Here is a 15,664-nt window from a genome sequence, read left to right as displayed (position 1 = left end):
TGCCTTGATACTGCTGCCAAGAACAAAACTCATTCCGCACAGAGATGAAAATAGTTAGAGGGACCACTGGATAGGGCCAAAAGTAGTATAATTATGCTCTATTATTATTTTACAAAAAGTATGGAAGTTGAACATTTTTACTTCTAACGATCATAATCCAGAAGGTGAAATTTACCTCAGAAAAGAGGCCCACACCATTAAACCAATCTACACCTCCTGGATGCAATGTTGGGCTATGGGATTTCCCTTGCACTTTCACATACTTGAACCAGGCTTGGCTGCAGCCTTGCTCAGGCATTATAATTTTGAAGACAGCGCCTAACATGCTGAGCAGTGCTCTATGGATGTGCAGAACATTCTGATCTCAGAATGCTCAAAACGGGCTGCTTTGAGCATTCTGAGCTCGGAACAGAATGCCCTTCAAATGAGTGTTCGGGCTCAATTGGTTGTTCCAGTGAAACATTCTGGGACATTTGCGTTCCATTCCAAGATCAGAACAGAACACAAAAAACATCCTGTGCACATCCCTACAGTGCTCCAAGGACATGGTGGAGGTTGTATCCTTACAGGCAGTCATCCTGAGCAGCCTAGCATGCACACGAGGGAGTGGGGACTGGTTTTTTGGTAAATCTCTCCTGCTTTGGGGGTCTCCCTTGTTTTGATAAGTGAACTGGGAGTGGGCAGAACATATCTGTCACACCTGAGCTGTGGATCATTGCAGGATTTCCTAGAGGATGTGTCTTGCCTCAGATGAGTTATGATACTGCCTTCTACCAAGTCAGATCATTGGTCATCTAGCTCAGCATTGTCTACACCAGGCCTGCTCAACTAAGGCCCCCCAGCTGTTTTTGAACTACAACTCCCATAATCCCCAGCCACAGTGGCCAATAGCCTGGGATTATGGGAATTGTAGGCCAACATCTGCAGGAGGGCCGAAGTTGAGCAGCCCTGGTCTACACACTGACAGGCAGCAACTCTCCAAGATTTCAAGCAGGAGTCTCTACCAGTCCTACCACTGAGATACAGCCCCCTCCCAAGAGGGGAATATCTTTCAGCAGATAGCACTCACATGCAATCGTGTCAGCCAAGGTGAACCCTGTTTAGCAAATGGGACAATTCATGCTTGCTGCCACTAGATTGGTTCTCCTCTCTACAGTGTTTGAAAAAGTGAAACTTTGGAGGAATCTCTCCCCCCCCACACCTCTGGCATAGCTACAATTGAGCAAGAGGAGGGGGGAAATGTCACTAGAGGGCCCCTGCCAGTCGATTGATAGCTCGCTCTTTGCTCTCCTCTCTCGTCTCTCTGAAGAAGAAGGTGGGAGAGGCCCAACCTTTTGTCCCAGGACCCACTCCAACCCCTGCTATCTCTTAATGATATCTTGCCTACATCCCTTCCCTTTATTCATGGTTAAAGGTAAAGAACACTATGTGGCTGTTCTCACGCACAGGCAAAATGGGGCTAGGGATGCCCGGCCTGTTTTGGCCTGTGCGTGAGAACTGGCAGGAGCCACACAGCTCCTGGTGGCGGCACAGCGGCAGACCCAAGAGGGAGGGCCAGCTGTTCGCCTGGGTTAAGGGTGCAAATGCGCCATTGTCCCAGGCAAACCGATCGTGTGTTGGTGCTGTGTGGCTCTGCGGGGCAGCCACACACCAGCAGCCTCCCAACCAGTGTCAGGGGACTCCTCATAATGCACTGTGCACTCACCCAGTGCATTATGGAAGTTCCGGAGGCTTCCTGGCTCCCAAGCCTCCCTGCTACTGGCAGAAGCGGGCAAACGTCTGGGCATGTGATCCGCCCACCCAGCAATGAGGAGAGGATTGTCTGTGAGAGAGGTACGCTTTTCGAGGCTTCCTCCCCTCGCCCCTTCAAGCCCTTCTCACAAATTGTGAGAACGGGCTCATTCTTTGTTACGTTTTTAGTTTGGGCATATGAGACTTTAAGTTAGAGGTTGGCAGAAAGAGAAGAGTAAGGGAATGCAAAGTCAAGTGTTTTTCACTGCAAAAAGGGAAGCAGATCATTAACATTTTAGAAATTAACAAGATTCCAACTAGATTTTGCAAAAACAGCAGCTATAAATAACATAATCATTTATTCATACTGAAAGAACACTTTGCAAGTTAATTAAAACTCTCCAAAGAGAGAATGTGAGGTTGTGATAAAAGGGAAACTAAACCAGGAAAAATCCAAGAATGACATCTCAAGCAGCAGATGAAAAAGAATTTCATCTGTCATTATCAACCCATATTAATAACATCCTGTCCCTCCCAACCTCCTCTTTTTCTTGCTAAAAAATGAAAGTTAATTTCACTCAGAAATGCAATTTTGCTGAGACTGGGATTCCTTTGGTCTTTGAATTACACTGGGGCTTTTCTCTCTCCAATTATTATCTTTCCTCCTGAATTATACTTGCATAAAGCCTGATCCAGTGTCCACGGAAGACAGGGAATATTTCCTGTTAACTTTAATGGCATTTGTAGCAGGCCAAAATGAGCTACCTAGGACCGCAGAAGAACCTAGAAGCCTAGTGAGTTATCTAGGCTTATCTATTCTGCAACTCTTTGGGTATGAAATAGCAGACCCTTCAAATGGGAGGCAGAACAAAGCCTCTGGATTGGCTAGGCTCTCAGATTGGCTACTGGGAGCCTGGCTTTCTGCACTTTTCTAATCAACAGAGCCTGGTCAAACTTCTGCCAACTGTACTGTAAACTCCAGCTTCTCTGGCCTCAGCCATTGATCTTGCACATCCTGGGCTGAAGAATGCACTCTCCAGGACTAGCTTTGGGTACTGCCACCCCAGCTTCTCCCTGACACCCCAACTGCTTTCCAATGTGCAAAACATCACTTGTGCAGGAGTACAAGTTAGAAAAGCACACAGCTTACCGCAACAAGGAAGTTGTTCCTTAAGTGGGGCACAGCGTTGCTGCAGTTGCTACACGCTTCCTTTAGTGAGGGCACTCAAAGCCATAAGACCTTTTATATAACTTCAAATATTTAAAAAAACCCTTCAGTTTAAGATTAGCATTAGGGTGGTTACAATTCTCACTTGTGTTCTACAAAGTGTGTGAGGGTCATCATCACTGCCGAGCCATGTAAGCAGTCAAGACTTTGCACAGTCTTGTATATTATGTTTGCTTTACAAATGAGGCTCCATGCAAGCACACTTTGCCTTAGTCTTTCGGCTGGGTGTTGGACTGGGAAGAGATGTGCCCTGCCAGGAGTTCCAATTGATACATTTTCCCCAAAGCTCCTGATGAATTTCTGCCTCCAAGCCACAGTGCTTCCCCAAAAGACCACATACAAAAGCAACATGAAGAGATATGAAGGCCTGGAAAAACACTGGGTTTATTTTATTTTATTTTATTTTATTTTATTTTATTTTATTTTATTGAAGAAGAAAAAACCCTGGAAAAACAGTTTTCTTCATTCCCCTGCCCGAGAAAAATGCCCCCCATTTCCTGCCCCCCCCCCGATTTCCCCCAGGTCTTCACATCTCTATTCAGAATCCATCCACATTCACTTTCTACAGATACATCTGATGGATTTCTATCTGATGCATTCCTACGAGGCATCCAAAATGCCATGTACTACTCTGGAAGGGAATTCCATACACTTTCAAATGCCTTTCAAGGGCAGCCCCAGTAAATATGTTGCGGTAGTCAACTGCAACATAACGAAGGCATGGGTGATAGCGATCGGCTTTCTTGAGAAAGAGTTGCATTTGGCAGACCAGCCGAGACTGTGCAAAGGCAGTCCTGGCCATGGCAGCCACCTGGTTATTCAGAAACAATGCTGGGCCCAGAAAGCTCATTCTACCAATCAAGAGCACCTTATTGGTACATTGAGTCAACATTTTGATAGATATTGGACTCATTCTCACAACCATATGGGGGTGAGCTGTAGGGAAGGCACACTCCTACCTTGTGCCTGCCAGACAACCAGAGCTTCCTTTGGGCTCTGCAACTTGCACACCCACACAAATGCCACAGCAGCATTCTCCATTGCTGAAATCGGGAGCTGGGGCCTCCACATCTACCACAATGCATTGTGGGAGCAGTGGAGAGGCAGCCCTCAGTACTACAGCAGCTCTCCTCTCCCTGGCCCCACAAGCCATAGGACTCTATGGTTAACTACCATGGCCACTGGCTGTCTAGGAGCAGTTTAAAGTCACACGGCAGTTCAGACAACCAGAAAAGAAGGCAGGACAGGCTCCGTTTCCCGCCTACCTCACTTTTAAACTAGGTAGTGGATCTGGGCTACCCAGGTTCAGAGCTGATGGATCAGGAGGCCTCCTGGCTCACCAGACAACCATGGATTCCTGGGTTAACCCCATCCTGCTCTGGAATCTGTGGTCATGAAAATGACTTTTATAACATTACTTTTACTGACTCTTATTAAATCTCATAGGAACATAAATATAGGAAGCTGCCATATACTGAGTCAGACCATTGGTCCATCTAGCTCAGTATTGTCTACCCAAACTGGCAGCAGCTTCTCCAAGGTTGCAGGCAGGAACCTCTCTCAGCCCTATCTTGGTAATGCTGCCAAGAAGCTCTTTCCAGAGAGGCTCCATCCCCTGAGGGGAATATTACAGTACTCACACGTCTAGTCTCCCATTCAAATACAACCAGGGTGGACCCTGCTTAGCTAAGGGGACAAGTCATGCTTGCTACCACAAGACCAACTCTCCTCTCCTAATGGATCTCTCAGAACCATTTGCTTTGTAGGCACTTTGTGTAATGATACCCTGATATCAAGTTTGTGCAGGATGACCTGTCTGGGGTGGAGACTACTGGATGAATGGCCTTTGGACAAGTAGTTGGATCAGATGACTCTGAACCTTCTTCTCTCTGTCACCCTATCATAATAATACTAACAGAGCTGTGAACATGGCTTCATGTTGGGTCAATTTAGGTCTCTGACCCATAACCTCTATGTCCCTGAACCCATTTAAGCTTGTTTTCAGCACATTGCCACATTGCCAGGGGTGGCCATTCAGTAAGGGGGTGGGTGGGTCGTGTCCCACCACCACCACCACCACCACCACATACACACAGACACACACACACACACACGGACAGAAAAGAAAAAGCAAACATTTTGTGGGTTCTTTTAAAAAACAACACCTCACAGCCAGGGAAGAAAAGAGGCAGTCGATCAGCTGGGAGGCAGGGAGCTTCCTGCTTCCTCCTCTGGCTACTGGAGGGAATAGCCTGCTAATCAAGGCTATTCCTTCACCTCTTTGCTTTGGGCATCCTGCATCAACGCCTGCCCGGATTAGACATAAAAGGGCAAAAGAGACGTGCACACGTGTCTCTTTTGCCCTTTTATGTCTAATCTGGGGAAGTGACAGAATAGCCCCTTGATTAGCAGGCTATTCCCTCCAGTGGCAGAGCAGGGGAGGAAGCTTCAGCAGCTGGAAGAGGAAGCAGGAAGTTCCCTGCCTCTCAGCAGATCAGCTGCCTCTTTTCTCCCCTGGCTGGCTGGACACTGTAAGTTATCTTTTTCCAGCCATGGGCTGTTTTCTTTTCTTTTTGGGTGGGTGGGAGTGGGAGGGGTGCTGGCTGCTGCTAGATCTGTGTGGCTCAAATCATGCCATGTTTGTTGCCTGTGAGTAGGCCCATTGACAATAATGGGCTTACACATGTGTAACATTCACGGCGTAGTGTTTGCAACTAGCATCCTTGCCCTCCCAGCCCCAGATGGCAGCAGCCACCACTGGGCATTGCTAGGTACTTAAAAGATCTGTGGCCCACAGCTCTTGATTCAGATCTGCAAACAGGAAATTGGTATATAAAGAAAAGCGAAGAATCCCCCCCCACACACACACGCACACACTGTTAAGCAGCGGTGGCAATGACAAGCTCAACACATTTCCTACAAGCTTCCACTTGCCTTGTGGTGGTGGAAGGAAATGGAAGAGGAAAGCACCATTGTTTGCATTCAGCATCACATGCTAGGGCCTGTTAAGAGTAACAACATGACGCAAAGGCTGCTGAAGTAACACCACATCCAACTTGTCAGGCACTGCAGTGGTCCGCGGCACTAAAGAACTGATCCAGGGCATGTGCACCAGTGATCCAATGCTCTCAACACCCCTGCTGCCATCAAGTGTATTATGCATAGATCCCATTGTGTTCTGTTGCATTAGGAGGGGCAGTTAGTTCAAGTTCCAGCACATTCTGTATTCTTCTGATTAATGGGCCAAACCCAAATCCATACCTGCCAACATGTCCCTATTTGGAAAATAGGGACATGTTGACAGGTGTGCAGATCTAGACTTGGTGAACCCTGAACTTCAGCTCTGATTGGAAACTTCACGGAGTAGACTGTTGGACATTGATTCACCTCTGCTTATAAGCATGCTGTTCAAAACAGTCACTCCTTACCAAGGGCAGAGAGTTTGCAACAGGAACTGGCTTCCTCAACCCAAGCTTGCAAAGCCCAGAGAAGAGAGCCTGATATCTCAGAAAGAGAGTCAGATGTACACATGGGCTGAACTGATTTTACTGATTCTTCAAAACATCAGCATTTTGCAGCTTCCTATCCTAACCAGGAGGGTGATCTATGGCATAATTTTCTATTCCTCGATGAATATGCCGCCTCAGCCTCAAAAATGATATGTTATGTTTGCATGACCTGGATCCCAAAGGAAATCTAGAGCATCCAGACCTGTGGTCGATGCAGGTAGCCACTTGGGGGCACTGTTGTTCAGTACAAATAGAGCTCCAGGGACATTTATCTTTCCTTTAAAAAGGCAGTTTTGCTATGACAGGTAATTTGGCACATTTCTCCCTGAAATCTGCCAAATGATTTGGCAGATATTTCATATACATCTGAAAATAGGAGCACCTGCTGCTGGCCTACAGGGAGGAGGGAGGGATTCTATTAGTTGCTAATTACAGATCCTGTAACGAAATCCAAGCAGAGGAGACATCAGCTAGCCATTCTTTGAGGGCAGCGGAGTCTTTTAAGAGGGATGAAATATGCAGGCGCCTCTTTAATTCAGCTGCTCCCAGGAAAACACAGGTCTCCTAACTTCTCAGGGTAACTCACACCTTGTAAGAAAACAAGGCTTTGTTGATCCAGTTGCGGCAAGCTCATCACATGACCGCGCCGGCAAGATTTAATGTGGCACAGCTGACAAGGGGGATGTGAAGCGTCCAAGATGGGAGATGAAGCCTGAGAGCTGCATGTTCACATTTTTTTTTAAAGCACACATGTTCGGTCCCCCTAGCCACATGCCTGCTAGAAAAGCAACTACCACCAAAGTATAGACGGGAAGTAGTCAGAATTGGGTTGTTAACACCTCTATGGGTTTTAAGATTTTGAGGACTGGACAGCAAGCATATGATGTTCTGGGGGTGGCCCTTTCACGAGGCTCAGGGAGGCAGCTGCAGATTACTGAGGCACCAGTCAGGAGGAGGCAAAATGCCCCCCTGCCCCCATCATAGCAGCTCTTTGGGACTGATCTGACCCTCAACAGCCTTGCAAGGAGTGTCTCTCCTCACACTGCTTGCAAAGCATGCAAGAAGCCTGAGGAGAGAAGATGAAGCTGCTGGCAACCTTCCCCCCCGCTTGCCCCCAACCCCCTCACCCACTACTTTCAAAGCTTGCAAGGGTTGGGTGGGGAAGGGAAAGAGCCCCCACCAGGGGCATGGAGCCATGCAGCATTGGGCTCCTCACCTCAGGCACCACAACAGCATGGACCACCCATGAGCTGCCTTGCACCAAGTCCGACCATTTGCCCACCTAATTCAACATTGTCCACTCTGGTCAACAGCGGCTCTCCAGGGTTGTCAGATAGGAATCTTTCCCAGCATTCTAAAAATGTTCCCTAAATGCTTTTAACTGGAAAGGTGGGAGAGGTTGTTCTGCATGGAAGTAATGTACCCAGGGGCAGAGCTTCAATAGAGTGGACGGGTCTGAAGAATTCACACTGCCCAGCTTTCCAGAGCCACATGTCCCTGAGAAGGGCCACCTCACTTGCCTTCCTCCCACTATGGCTGGTGCAGCGGGACTGCCCACTGCCACTTCTCAGGCCCATGCATGGCTAACGTGCGGCCATGCCTCCGCCATCATGGGGGGAGCAAAGCAGCCAGTAAAGGGGTGGCATGTGGTGGCAGCACTGCCCACCTGCAGCACTGTGCATGGTGCTCCTGCCACACGCTGCTGCTTCCCAGGCCCAGCTGCTCACCTGGCTGGAGCCTGGGGGCTGGAGCCCTGCTGTCGCTGGGAGTGCAGGGAGCAAAGGGGTGGCGGAGAGAGTGAAGGGGTGGCAGGGTGCTTTAGAGTTTGCACCCAGGCTGCCTTCAACCTTGCTACACCACTGAATGTACCCTCCCACTGCGTCATGGTTCCTCCTCTAAAGATACACTGACTGGATCCCCTTTAGCAGGGCTTGCTTGGAGTGCCTTTTGGTTATGCAAAATGGCCCCACTCTCTAGACCAGGGCTGCTCAACTTCGGCCCTCCTGCAGATGTTGGCCTACAATCCCCATAATCCCTGGCTATTGGCCACTGTGTCTGGGGGTTATGGGAGTTGTAGTTCAAAAACAGCTGGGGGGCCTAAGTTGAGCAGGCCTGTTCTCGACTGTAGGGGAGTTAGTTGTTGTTGGAGGGTTTTGGCTGGCACTTGATTGTAGACAATCAGGTCCTGTGGCCAGTAGTTAACCCAAGCTACCGAAATTTGTATCACACTCAACTTGCCTGGGAGGAAAGAAGCAGGATTGTTTTTTGAAGTTTGAGCGTAGGCAGAAGAGAAAAGCATCCTGGTCCTATTCACACGTAACACCAAACCACAATTAAATGGGGCAGAAGTTGGAATCCCTGTACGTCTGAACGAACGTGTGAAATCACAGTTTCGTGCCCAAAGTGACCTGTGGTTTCCCTCACCAAACTCCAATTTGTACCTTCAGTTTGCAGTGAGCTTGGCTGCTCCAGCCTGAAGTTTGGAGGCATCAGCATTACATCTGAATGCCGATGCATCTGTAACTGCAGTTTTGTGCTGTTTCTGGAACCAAAATCATAGAGAGGGGGGCCCAGACCCGCCCAGGAATGAAACTGCTCCATGCCTGCCATGCTTCTCGATGGCCGCCTCTCCAAGCACTTGCCCTGACCCCGTCCCTGAGCGACTCAAGCCGTTGCCCGGCAACAGGGACACCACCACATCCCACCCCAAGCTTCTAAGCCTGTCAAACGGAAAAGTCACATGGGGGACGATGCCTGCTTCCCTGTGCCCCTTGTTCCCCCCTCCTGGCAATCAGAAGAGAAACGGGATGGGATGGCAAGATGGGCGCAATGTGTTTTGCTCTTCAAGAATGAATCAATAAAGAAGTATGTTCAAAAGCACATGCAGTCGCGGGGCAACCCAATTAGATCGCAGCAAAGATATATGGCAGGGCAGTGAGACTCGAGGATGGGTTTAAAAGGAAGCCCCATCCAGGAATTATTGAATGGCTCAGCTCTATTCTTTGTTCAATAAAGATGGGGAAGGGGGCCCCAGCACCTTCCCCTTTGGTTGCAATTAGACACTCTATGGCATTACTCATGAGAAGAACCTCCAGCAGGAGCAGCATTGCCTCCAGTTAATGGAGAGACTCTTCCTGTGTGATGCTGTTCCAGAACAGACCACTCTCTCATGAGATTTTACTCTCATGGAGACACACATGCACGACTCATGAGAAGAACCGCCCTGGGGTTTGTGGGGATTAGGCAAAATTGCTAATAATGTGTGGCAATGCCCTTCTCCCAAGGACTGCTCTCTCACGAGAGTGTAAGGCCATGGAGACATGCAAGCAGGTCAAAAGGCAGATGCCACACAGCCTGGTTGTTCCACACAAGCAAGTGGAAGGGTACCCCAGAAGGGTACCCGGCAAGGTTACCCAGACAACACGTCTCTCTGTCTTGGCAACTGCCATGAAGACGCAGCCCAAGCAGGCCTTCTGCCAGTCTCGCCGCCCATTGAAACATATCCATCTTTATTTATGCCTGGCACAGCAACTCTCATCTCCTGGGACCGCTGATAATCGAGGACCCCCTCTCCTGCTATTCTCCTCGGTCACCGATCTGCATAAGCCGCAAAGCAGGTCCGAACCCAGGAAATTTGAAAGAGAGTGAAGATCTATCCCTGGTCCCCGTATTTCCCTAGTTTGACTACCCAGTACTGCCCGGACACATGGAGTGGCAAATTCTCTGGGTGCATGAAAGGGTTGCCTGTAGAGGAGGAGGGGTCATTGTGTAAAAACTCTATTATTAACCAGAGAGAATGGGGGGCCCACACAAGCGGGGCTCCATTTATTTGGATGGCCTACCTCATGAGAGCACAGTCCAATGGAGAACCAAAGATCTTGGAGCCTCTGTTCCTCCCCAATGGACTGGCCCTCTCATGAGGGGGCTAATTCCCAGGTGGCAAGCTGGCACGGAGGCAGAGGTTTGGATTGGTGTTCCTGGACTGCTTATCTGGTGTCTGCCATTGCAAGAGCATCCTTGGTCATAGTGGACCAGACCCCAGGATCCATTCCCTTCCCTCATATACATACAGAGGCAGCCATCAAGCCATTTTTCGAAGGGCGGTATAGAAATCAATCAATCAAACAAACAAACAAACAAATGTTCTGGTCGGTGACCATAACAATAAAGACTGACAGACTGACTGAAATAAATAAATATTCATATTCCCTCCTAGGGAGTCCTCGTGATCCCTTCCTGGAATTATAGGAAAAATAGTGCCCATCAGCAAACCCCCGTTGCCAGCAATTGTGCTTGTGCATGGCTGTTTGGTGCAGGGCTCTTACAAGGGCGGTGGTGCAACTGTTGTCAGAAGAAGAGCATGCATGCCATTTAAAGGGATTGAAATGCCTTTTCCCTGCCAAGGGCAGTCTATGCCTTTTCATGATCATGCCTTTTCATTCAGGCATGATCATGCTGGGCATGCCCCCTTGAAGATCATGGCGAATGGCTGCTACCCTGCAGACATTCTGACGACTTGCCCACAGCCTGGAGACATGAGCACTATGGAGCTTGCTGGGATGCAGCTTCCGTGGACAAGGAAGAGGGAGGGGCTCCCCTACCTTGAAACCGGTGGTTGCCGGGATGTGTTTGGATGAACATCTGCAATGCAACATGGTTACAAAAATTAACCATGGGTTCAGCTAACTCTGGTTTCATGCTCCGTGCAAATGCGGCCTCTGAGTCTGAATGTGACTGGGACAGGTTGTTAAGAAGTTTCTGGCTGGCTGAAGTAGCTTGCTAGAATCTTCAATATGCCCTCATATAATTTGGGAATAGTATTGGCTTCATGCATATAAGAAAATCATTTTTTCCTCTTGCTGTTTAGTTTATTTGCTCATTAAACCTCCCGTTTAAGACCCTGAAAGCCTCACTGTAGTAGGTGTCCTTCATCCCATGAGATCCGGATCTGGAAAATGAAGGCCACCTTGGAATTGCCTGATCAAATTTGGGAATGTGCAATAAACCTGCATATTTGAGATGATGCCCGCTGGTGCCCATTTGCACCTTTTAAATCTCCCAATACAAAAACCTTCTAAATCTTTGACTCTCTAGAAAACATAATAGTAGGGTTTTTTTCTTAGTGATAGGCCTGTATATTATACTGGTATATTCCCCGCCCCCCTCAGTGTACATTGTAATTTTATGTTTATTTGCATGTGCGTGCGGGATGCATCTTCATTATCAATGTTTTGTTTTGTTTTATTGTTGATGTTTCATTTCTATTGCAAATGTCCCTAGCAACTGAAATTCTGAGTGTTTCTGAGAAAGTGGAATGCTGGGATATTATATTAATGGCATGGTATCCAGCCATCTATCAATAAGTAGTTGTTTATTGTTTGTTGGGGAAAGAATAATTTAATGAAAATCATATCGGTGTGATTAGAGTACCCAGCCTGAATGCCAGATTATGATCTTGCGAGCACTAGGTCATCTATTTCATTTGTTTATTCCTTCGGCTTGGTCTCTGAAGCTCAAAATCACGTTATATAAGTTCTTAAAGCCATCTATAACATTTTAAACTCCCCTCCCCCTGGTGCAGTTTTATCTCAAGCACAAAATGCTTGCAGACAAATGCTTGGCAGAGTTTCGTAACTATTTTAGCTTTCATTCTTATGATAAAGAGTGAGAAGTGGCATTGAATTAATCCATTCTTGAGAACACCTTAAAATTATAATGAGGACAAAGTGGAACAAAATGTATTCACTCTCACGGCTCCTCTCCTGATTTCACCAGAATAGCAAATGGCAAAAATATATTAATTTTTATAATAAAAATGTAATGAGGACAGAAGATGGTGCAAAATGAATTAATAGTGAAGACTGACTTACTGAATGAAGACTGTATAAAAGGAGAAAATGGAACAATGGGAATAGAGGTGCAGTTGCTTAATTCACTGTATAAAAAGCATCAACATAATTCAAGTCTAGCAACTGCTGGACCCGGCTCTGCTTTTGGAAGCTCAGGTGGAGGCCAGGGGTGTCTTTGCACAGTTTTGGCTAGTGCGCCAGCTGCGCACCTTTCTCAAGAAGGCAGATCTGGGCACAGTTACCTACACCCTAGTTACGTCATGGCTGGAATACTGTAATGCACTCTACCTGGGGCTGCCCTTGAAGAATATTTGTGCAAAATGTGGCAGCTAGGATTTTATCCAGACCTGCCTGTTGGGGTCATATTACACCCATTCTGAAAGAGCTGCACTGGCAACCAATTTGTTTCCGGGTCCAATTCAAGGTGCTGGTTTTGACCTTTAAAGCCCTTAACAGCTGGGCCCAGGATATCTGAAGGACCGCCTGCTCCCAAGGGTTTCTGCCCACTTGTCAGACCATCGGTGGGGGGGGGGGTTCTGCTCTGCATGCCAATGGTGGTGAGAGAGGCTCGGAAGCTGAGCATGTGGGACAGGGCCTTCTCAGTCATTGCCCCCAGGCTTTGGAATGCTCTCCTGGCTGGCATCTGCTCCTCAGCCTCCATGACAGTTTTTAGGAAACAAGTAAAGATGTGTCTCTTCACCCAGGCTTTTAAATGAAAGTATTATTTTTACTGCTGCTGTTGTGTTTTTTGTATTATTGTTTTATATAGGTTTTTAAATTTTAAAATAGAGATAATATTTTTTATATTTATATTCTCTGTACTTTTGTATTCTAATTGTGCTTTTTAAAAAATTATATTGTAAACTGCTTTGAGATTATTCTAATGAAAAACGGTATCGAAATCAAACACACAATAAATAAATAATCCTTCACTGGCTGGAGGCAAATAAGAGGTACTGTGTTATTCTGATGAAGGTCCAAAATGGTGTGCGAGCAGAACTGTAAATGCAAGAAGAATACTTCACATTTGTTTGGCACTTCCAAATGGTTTGCTTCCATTATCCTGTCATCCTTACGAGGTTGTCAGGGAGCAACCTTGTAAGATAAGTAAGAACTATCATCCCATATTGGAGATGGGGGCGGGCTGAGGCTGAGAGAAAAGGGCTTGCCTAAGGCCACCTAGTGAATTCAAAGCCAAGATCCAAACCAGGGAAGTCCTGATGCATAAGTTAAAACCAATGCATTAACTTCACCTTCCTTTTTACTTCAAACCATTTCCTGTTGTTTCTAGCCCTGTCAGGCAGGGAATAATCTTCCCCATTCTTTCCCAAGGGCAAGAATACATGTTTTAGATAGGGGGCACTGTGACTCTGAACACATTTATGTCATTGTGCAATGCTTAAGTTTAAGACAGGGGCGTAACTATAATAGGGCAAGGGGAGACAGTTGTCTGGGGGGGCCCTGCCCTGGGGGCCCCCAGAGGCAAGTCACATGACTGACTCCCCCAGCCGTGCACCCACCTGAGTTTCCCTCAGTTGTATTCATCCTCCAAAATTGATGTGAGTGTTAAGACCTGGAGCTACCAGAACAGCATGTCTTTCTCAAGTACCATTAAATGACTTGCATCATCCACAATTTACAAAGCCTTTTAAAAAATAATTCAGGATGATGTTCTATTGTGGCACATAAGTATATATATAGTTACCACTATTCAGCCTCATGTGAGATTTCTTTACTTCATGAGCTGAGCTTCAGTGAGGGGGGGAGGCATTTTAAAATCTTGTCTCTGGGCCCACTACAAGCTTGCTATGCCCCTGGTTTAAGAGTTTATTATTTTGTATAGCCCAAAGGGCAACTGACAGTAAATGGAAAAAATCCATGAGGTGCTCTCTTCCCAGTTACCAGCTGCTGGGCTGCTCGTGGCCTGTCCTTCCCTGTGCTGCCCAGGGGAAGGAGGTGGTGCTTGGCTTACCTCCAATCTGTGGAGACTGGGAGGAGGAGTAAATCTCCCTTCCTCTCCCCCATCTGGGCTCCAGCCAATGCTTCTGAATATACTGGGTATTTGCAGGGAGATTCAGTGGGGGCGGAGAGAGAACACGAGTGAGCGAGCTAGTGGTGTGCTGTGCTTTCAAGTCCTCCATACACAGGCTCTAGTCTGGGCCAGCCAACTTGCAGAGAGATTCAGGGAAGGTGGAGAGAGAGCACCACTGCCCTGTGTGCCACACTTGTACTCCTCTGAGTCCTCCACTTAACTGCCAGTTGGTCTGCAACTCTCACAATGAGTGACTGGAGCCAGGGCACTCTCCTTCCCTCTCCATCTGAACTCCAGCCAGTGCTGAGGGAAATTGCACAAGGCTGCATGCTGCGTGCTGGGTGTGAGAGTGTGTGTGAGAGAGAGAGCTTTTGTGGGCAAGTAGGCACGGTGATTCGGTGCTTGCAGATGTGACAAGCTGAAGTGGTGGGCAGTGATGGCTGCACCCTCTACGCCCCTCTGAATTGTCTCTCTGGCCCTCCTTTCTTCCGCTCAGCAGTCAGCCACCCAAATACGGGGGGAAAGGGCATCCCTGATGGGACAATCTGGGACAGTTGGCAGACAACCCTATGCTGCCATCAGGCATGATGTCTGAACCTGCCTAGGACTGGTTCCTGAGATTTTGCTCCTGACATTCTCCTGAGATTTTCTGCCTGACTTCCAGATCTTGGGTATGGAGGTGGGAGAATATTGGGCAGCCAATCTCAGGAACTGGTCTTTGGCAGGTTCACACGTCCGATGGGAACACGTGCTCCTTGTAGTTCTTCTCATACCTACTTGGTAAGTACATACAAGTGGTCATCTGAATCTGCCCTATATATCCATACTTTAGACATAGGTAGGCACTGATGGACAGCAATTTATCAAATTGCAATACCATTTAAAAATACAAAAACAAAATGCAATTGCTATTAATGGAGCATTCATCATCTGGTAAGGCCTTCCTACCAGATTATCATAGATATGCATCAAGATCCTTTAAATCATAGTGACACATCCAATGTCTGGTTAGAGGACCCCGTGAAAGATGACCTTTTCCCCTTTTCTCAAGAGATACTTTTGCTTATTCACATAATTAGTTAATTTAATCATTATATGCAGACCATAGCTTGTGCAGCTATTTTTGTTCAGAAGGAATGTTTTTAAAACTAGGCTACCACTATTTTGACTGTTATATATTCACATAGTCTCAATTAGTTGATGGTTTTCAGTGCAAGAGAATCACATGCATGTCTGAGCATATTCAGATTTCTGGGCCAGGGCAGAATGTTACATTAAAATTGGTTGTTTGCACAGCAAGAAAAAAGACAAGTTA

The sequence above is a fragment of the Hemicordylus capensis genome, chromosome 2, assembly GCF_027244095.1.
Source record: "Hemicordylus capensis ecotype Gifberg chromosome 2, rHemCap1.1.pri, whole genome shotgun sequence".
Lineage (NCBI taxonomy): Eukaryota > Metazoa > Chordata > Lepidosauria > Squamata > Cordylidae > Hemicordylus > Hemicordylus capensis.
Note: the sequence above shows the minus strand (reverse complement) of the source record.